The sequence below is a fragment of the Herpailurus yagouaroundi genome, unplaced genomic scaffold, assembly GCF_014898765.1.
Source record: "Herpailurus yagouaroundi ecotype Mexico unplaced genomic scaffold, PumYag 160, whole genome shotgun sequence".
Taxonomy (NCBI): Eukaryota; Metazoa; Chordata; class Mammalia; order Carnivora; family Felidae; genus Herpailurus; species Herpailurus yagouaroundi.
Genome location: NW_024412401.1, coordinates 43199126 through 43206569, shown reverse-complemented (window position 1 = coordinate 43206569; position 7444 = coordinate 43199126).

The window sequence follows — 7444 nt, the reverse complement described above, 5'->3', positions numbered from 1 at the left end:
CTGAAGTCGGACGCTTAACCGACTGCGCCACCCAGGCGCCCCTATTTATTTTTTTATTATAATTTTTTCAACGTTTTTTATTTATTTTTGGGACAGAGAGAGACAGAGCATGAACAGGGGAGGGGCAGAGAGAGAGGGAGACACAGAATCGGAAACAGGCTCCAGGCTCCGAGCCATCAGCCCAGAGCCCGACGCGGGGCTCGAACTCACGGACCGCGAGATCGTGACCTGGCTGAAGTCAGACGCTTAACCGACTGCGCCACCCAGGCGCCCCTTTAATGTTTATTTTTGAGAGAGAGAGAGAGAGAGCGAGAGAGAGCAAGTACATGAGCAAGGTAGGGGCAAAGAGTGAGGGGGACACAGAAACCAAGGCAGGCTCCAGGCTCTGAGCTGTCAGCACAGAGCCCGATGCAGGGCTGGAACCCACGAACTACGAGACCACAACCTGAGCCAAAATTGGACACTTAACCATTTGAGCCCCTCAGGTGCCCCTTGACCAAAAGAAAGCTTTAAATGGAAGGGTGCCCCTTCTTTGATTCCCTTTAAGTTTGCTTATCAATTCAGTGTGATAACAGTAAAAAATTATGCTAGCTCATGGCAGAATTATTCGACGTGTTCATGTGAAAATACAAAAGTGAGAAAGATATAAAAAATCTGATAATTGGCAGTGGGGACTGACCCTACGAGATATCAGAACACATTGTAAAATGGTAACAGTTAAAATAATACGACACTGGACATAGATAGAGGGTCCAGAAACAGATTCAAGAATGTGAAGGGAATTTGTGTTTACTGGGATGGTGTTTCAATCAGTGGAAAAGATGGACAGATGGTATTGGGTCATCTCACTGGTCACTTGTGGTTGGGATGGGGCAAGCTACATTCCTACTTCGCTCGTTATACTAACATCAGTTGCCATTTAGTGAAGGTCTAAATATAAATTATAAAACCGTGGAGTAGTAGAAGTAGGTGTGGGTGAAATTAAAAAAATTTTTTTGGAGGGACAAGGGTTCTTCTAAACATTGTGTAAAACCATGAAGCCAAGGGAGAGAGACAAACCCATTACACATCATTTAAGAATATTTCTGGGGGCGCCTGGGTGGCTCCGTTGGTTAAGCGCTGACTTCGGTTCAGGTCATGATCTCACGGTTCATGAGTTCGAGCCCCACATTGAGATCTGTGCTGACAGCTCAGAGCCTGGAGTCTGCTTCGGATTCTGTGTCTCCCTCTCTCTCTGCTCCTCCCCTGCTCGTGCTCTGTCTCTCTCTGTCTCTCAAAAATAAATAAAAATGTTAAAAAAAAAAAGAATATTTCTGTATGGCAAGAAGGCATAGATAAGCTAAAAGGCAAACTGGTAAAAATATTTGCAACGAATGACAGAGAGAACGTTTCCTCGTTCATTAAGTTACTTAGGAATTCTAACAGATGAGCAGAAGAGAAAGACGGACAAGAGGCAGAAACTGGCCCTTTCCAGAACAAAAGGAATGAATGTCTGAAAAGATGCTCCACCTCACTCGTAACGACAGCAATGAGCTCTAAGACAAAAGCAGATCTCTTTATTCCGGATGGTCCCTGTTGACAAGGAACTGGGAATCTCACACGTTGCTGGTAATTTAATAGTACCCTGATTTGGAGCAGAAGTGAGCAATATTCAATACACCCGGCAATTCCATTTGCAGGTATGTTCTAGAAATTACCTTAATTTTGCGCGCAACTCTGTGGCAACTACGATGCGGTCACTGAGGCTGTCGCTGGTTCTCTTTTCTGTAAAATGGGAACACAGCAGCCTGGTGGGTCCTAACATGACCACAGTTGCATTGCTGAGAAAGCTCGTGTTCTTGAAACTTGTAGTTTAGAAGCTTTTTTTCTTTCTTTCTTTCTTTTTTTTTTTTTTTTTTTTTGATAAGAGGAGGAAAAAAAAAGGGAGTGGGGCCTACACATTTAAAACTGAGTTATTTTCCCGGAGGCGAGGGGAGGTTTTAAAAATAGCTCTGAGGGGCGCCTGGGTGGCTCAGTCGGTTGAGCGGCCGACTTCACCTCAGGTCATGATCTCACGGTCCGTGAGTTCGAGCCCCGCGTCGGGCTCTGTGCTGACAGCTCAGAGCCTGGAGCCTGTTTCAGATTCTGTGTCTCCCTCTCTCTGACCCTCCCCCGTTCATGCTCTGTCTCTCTCTGTCCCAAAAATAAATAAATTAAAAAAAAAATAGCTCTGAGATTATTGCCCTGGCGCCTCTGATAACAATTTGGTTGATGAACACCGATAAAACGAAATCTCAACGACACGTTGTAGCGCATCGAAATCAGGGAGTTTCTAACCATCAGAATAAAGGGCAGTCACCAACTTGGGCCAAAGGGCATGTGAACTGATTCCTCAGGCCTGCCACTCAAAGTCCTTGGCTCCGGGCGTGTCCTGGGATGGGATCAGCGAAGGGGACTGGTGTGGTCACTTGTGTCCCCTGAGTAAATGCTGGCTCTGGATTGCATCTGTGTGAGGAACGTTGGCACCGGAGAAGAAATGTCCTCAGGACAAAGCCTCCGTGTCTCCGTCTGCAGCACGAAGGTGGCTTTGGGGTGTAGGACTTGGTTCTTCTTCATTTGCCCCACTCCAGCTCCCCCCACTGTCCCTCAGGGGCCAGCCGCCGCTTCAGGCCTCCTTCTGACATTTTCCACTTTGGAAAATACCTTCAAGGAATTTGGGGGGTGGGGGTGGGATGAGGGTGGAGGGGGCTGTGGGGGAAGGGGGACCTGCTTACCATCATGCCGGGCGTTCAGTATTGGAAAGGAAATGAGTGGTGGGAAAAGAGAAGAGAGGGGAGGGGAGGGGAGGAGAGGAGAGGAGAGGAGAGGAGAGGAGAGGAGAGGAGAGGAGAGAGACTTTGGGGGCTCCAAGGAGAGCGGCACATCTGGGAAGACCACCCACGCTGGTAAAGCAAATGAGAGACCGTAATTCATAGGGGTGGCGCATAGAAGATGCGCAGAGATGCCAGCCCCTGGGGTCCAAGGCCTCCTTCTGGGGCCAGCCTTTCCCTGGTGCAAAGAATAAATTCAACTGAATTCCCGAGGTAGTGGCTGAGATTTCTGCCTCCTGTGAATCTGGCTTGGTTTTCAGCTTCATTGGGTTTTAATCAGAGGCTATTCTGAGAAGTGGTTACGACCCCGGGGGAACCAGCTGACAAGTAAAATGACCAAAGGGAGGGGGCAGGGCAGTCGCCTGAGGATGCAGGAAGCCAGCTTAGTTATAACCACACCAGCGGGCTGGCTGTTGCCCAGGAGAGTCCAGTCCTGCCCGGCCAGGGTGTCTTGTGGCCTGCGCTGGGCCCTGGGGGCTAGAAAGAGCTGTTGTCTGCGGATCCTGTCGGATCCTGTCGCCCTACAGAGCAGACAGGGCCTGGGGGTTCCCCTGGGGCTAAAGTCTGATCTGGAGAGATCTGAGCTCTCAGAGGGGGCTCCCCTTGGAAAATCAGATTCCTTCATCTTCTGAGACCCCACCCGAGGGGCTGTCCCGGGGCTCCTGGGTCAATGAGAAAGTGGGGGTTCCAGTGGAGAACCTCCTCCAGGCAGGCACCGGTCCTAACAACCCTGCCATTTACTGTGAACCCACTCTGTAGCAGGCACATCCCCACTGAATATTGTAACGCCCATTTTACTTTTATTTATTTATTTTGAGACAGAGAGAGTCAGGGAGGGGGAGAGAGAGAGAGAGAGAGAGAGAGAGAGAGAGAGAGAGAATGCCAAGCAGGCTCTCCGCTGTCAGCGCAGAACCCCATGCAGGGCTCCCTTTTAGGAACCGTGAGATCACGACCTGAGCAGAAACCGAGAATCGGACGCTCACCCGACTGAGCCACCCAGGCGCCCTTGTAATGCCCATTTTAAAGATGAGAAGACCGAGATTCAGAGACTTGAAGGGGCTTGGCAGATGTCACACGGCACAACAGAGAGTGAAGCTGTATGTTAAAGAATTAATTTTATCTCTAAATATTTCAGGTGGTATTTCTAAAAGATGAGGACTTCTACAAAATGAACATCAAAACATCAGCATCCCACTTAAAACAAAATGAACCAGAATTCTTTCCTGTATGGAGTACTTACTGTGTCCACAGTTCCCCGCCTGTTGCTGGTTTGGGGTTTGAACTGGGACCGTACATTGTGACAGATAGATGCGTTGCTGGACTTTATTTCCATCTGTAGGCCCCCTCTCCATCTCTGGTTTCTGTCTTTGCAGTATTCTGTTCATGTAACCAGGTAGTTGGTTCCATCAAATGTCCCCCTGTCAAGATTTTGCTGATGTGAAGCAGAAATGTGAACCCAGATGCGTTCCAGAACGTATTGGCTTTTCAGGACACCGGCTTTGCCGTCTGTCTACCCTTATTTCTCCCTAGAAGCCAGTCATTCGCAAAATGCAATTGATCATAACATTTATCTGCTCAGAATCCACCACTTTGGGCTAAAATCCGAAGTCCTGACAGAGCTGGACCTCCAGATGACTGGCATCCAGCCACTTTTCTGATCTTGAATATTCCTCCTGACTGTTCGGGTTTGGCGGTAATGGCTTTCTCCCTGTGCTTAGAGCACCTCCTGCCCCCCAAGCAGTTAGGCGCCCCCCAGCCTCATGCAGCCTTCGGTTCCCACCTGTACCCTTGATCTTGTACACGGTGCTACCACAACCCGCTTACTGCCCTGCTTCCGGACTGGACGGGGTCCTCACCCACCTCCGCAGCCCAGGTGTTCGCGTGTGTGAATTGCATCAACGTCACAGGCGGTCCTAGAGGGAACCCGGAGTCCAGGGAAACTTCCCCATCCGCAGGGCCCCTTCTTCCTCCCCCACTGGGTACAACCCTGCCCTCCCAGCCAGTCCAGCCCGTGGGGAACACGTCAGTGCTGCAGTGTGCATGGTCTGGGGTTGGCCTCTGCTTTGAGCTGCGTTTCCAGGATGTCTGCTTCCCGGGTGCCCCCCGGTTGCTACTTTGCCCTGAAAATTACTCCCTCAGCTCAGTCCATAGGGTTTGGCATGAAAGGTACCCCCTCCACACACATGCACTTGGCCTTTATTTCAACCTATAGATATCCTTTTCATCCTCTTTTCTTTCCTTGCAGTATTTGGCGGATGAGACCAGGTAATTAGTCCCGTCAAGTTTCTCACGGTCTGGGTTTTGCTAATGTGAATCAGAAATTGAACTCAGAAGGGAGGCTGGTGCTGTGAAGAGGTCCTCCCCCACCCCCACCCCCACCCCCGCACTTTGGCCGGCATGGTGTCAGTGCAGAAAGAAGAGAAGGTGTAGCCTGAAAGGCTTACTTGGCATTAGCTCCTAAGCGGCTCCCATGGCCTGTCTTTTATGGCACGGTGCGGCCGGGACAATCAGGCCCACGCTCGAAGCCTGGCATTCAGGAGATCCTCCAGGGTCTGGTCCAAGATCTTGCCCACTTCACGCACTTCTGTGCCCGCTCATCTTCTGATGAGTGGGGCCACCCACTGTCCCACCTCTGTCCTGGGTAGCTCAGCTGCTCTGTCTCTTTTGAGCATTCTCTGAGCCTGTGTGCGACGCTCTATTCTCCTTTGTCCCGCCCCTCTTGTATATCCTTTATCTTTTCTAATTAGATGACGAGCTTCTTGATGTCAGGCAAAAGCATCGGACTCACCTACGTAACCCTAGTGCCTGTACATGAGGAAGGAAAGGAAGGAACATTTATCGAGCGCCCGGTAAATGCCGGCCACTACCGCACAGGCTTGGAGAGTAAATTCACAGTTAATCCTTACTGCCTTTTGAAGTCAGCCTACAGGTGAGAACATAGGCTCAGCGAGAGGGAAGTGCCTTGATCAAATGACTTGGTAAACTTGGGAGGGCTCTAAAGTGCCCTTTCTACCCCAACCAGCTGGGTAAGCGCTTGTTGAATGAATGAATGAATGAATGAGTGAAAAGTTGGAGGTGGGGGGCTCTTTCATTTTAGGATTGGACAGGAGGCAAGGAATGGGTGTAGAAAGTCAGTCCAGTGAATGAAGGGGCTGATGGGCTGGGCATGGAAGGTATCCGATAAGAGTGCTCCCGTGTCCTATGAATGCACCCCTTGGAGAGCGGCTGGAGGGCCCTGGGCTTTCCCTGCTGGGCGACCAGCCAAAAAATCAACCCCAAGGGGAAGGAGAAGGCCGGACTATCCCCCATCCACGGACCCTCTCTCAGTCACACTGACGGTCTCCACGGATTCTCATAGCGACCGGCCATCCGCTGGCCTCCCGAGAGCTCAGAGCAGAGGGCGGGTCAGGGAAGCGGCCCTCACTTCTTTCCAGCAGGGCCCTGATCCCCTCTGCCGTTGACCAGCTCAGAGCGGGAGAGACCTTTCCATTCCAATCAGGGATGGCTCCCGGACACACAGGCATCTCAAAAGAAGCCCTGCTCACAAGGCTGCCTTGTTTCCCCCGAGCTAAGAGGAAGCGTTGCTACTTGTTCCGCGGACAGAACAAAGGTGGGGGGCAGCGCAGAGTATTAGGTTCAAGTATAAACCGAGGCTCAGCTGCCCAGGCTCCCAGCAGGCTCCTTGGCTCCTGCTGCCCTTTCCACGAATGCTGGTCCCTTCTCAAAGGGTGAATTAGCCCAAGAGCGGGTGACTTTGCGGCAATGTCTTTATTTCCCTTCTCCCACAATTGTAGAATGTTCCCCTCATTCATTCTCTTTCTTTCTTTCCTCTTTCACTCAGACATGTTGACTGACGTCTGATGCCCTGGGGCCCCAGCTTCCTAGGAGAGAACAGGACCGTGTACCTCCCTACTTCTGTTTGCGATTCCAGGAGCCACTTTACTGTGCTAAGCTGCCTCGAACAAGGGAAAGAGATCAGCTCACTAAATTCTGTTGGTTAATATTTTGCTGAGCGTTTCTGCCTCTGGCTTCATGAGAGAAATTAGTCTGTAATTTTCTCCTAATTTATTTTTCAGGTTTTGGTATCAAGATAATGTTGGCTTTATAAAATAAAATGAGTTGAGGCGAGTTTATATTCTCTGGAAGCGTTTGTGTAAAATGGCATTATTCCTTAAGTACTGGGTGGAATTCATTAGTGGGGCCTCGTGGGCAGCCCTGGAGTTTTTGTTTGTGGGAAGGTTTCCACGATGAATTCTTTCTCTCTTTTCTGGTTAGCTCTGAGACAGCAGTCAGATTATTTGTTCTCTGATGTCAATTTTAGTAGATTGCGTTTTTCCAGGATTGGTCAATTTCAGTTATGTTTTCAAACTTACTGGCGACACGTTGCTCATAATACCTTCTTCTATTTTGGATCTCTGTAGGGATGAGTGACGGTCCCCTTGTCTTTACAGATCTTGGATATTGGTCACTGGCACGCTCTCTCCTGTTCCTCGATCAGTTTTGGCAGACGCTTATCAGTGTTACTAGTATTAGTTATTAGTAATATTAGTAATATTAGTATTGGTTATTAGTATTAGTTATTAGTCGATTGGAAG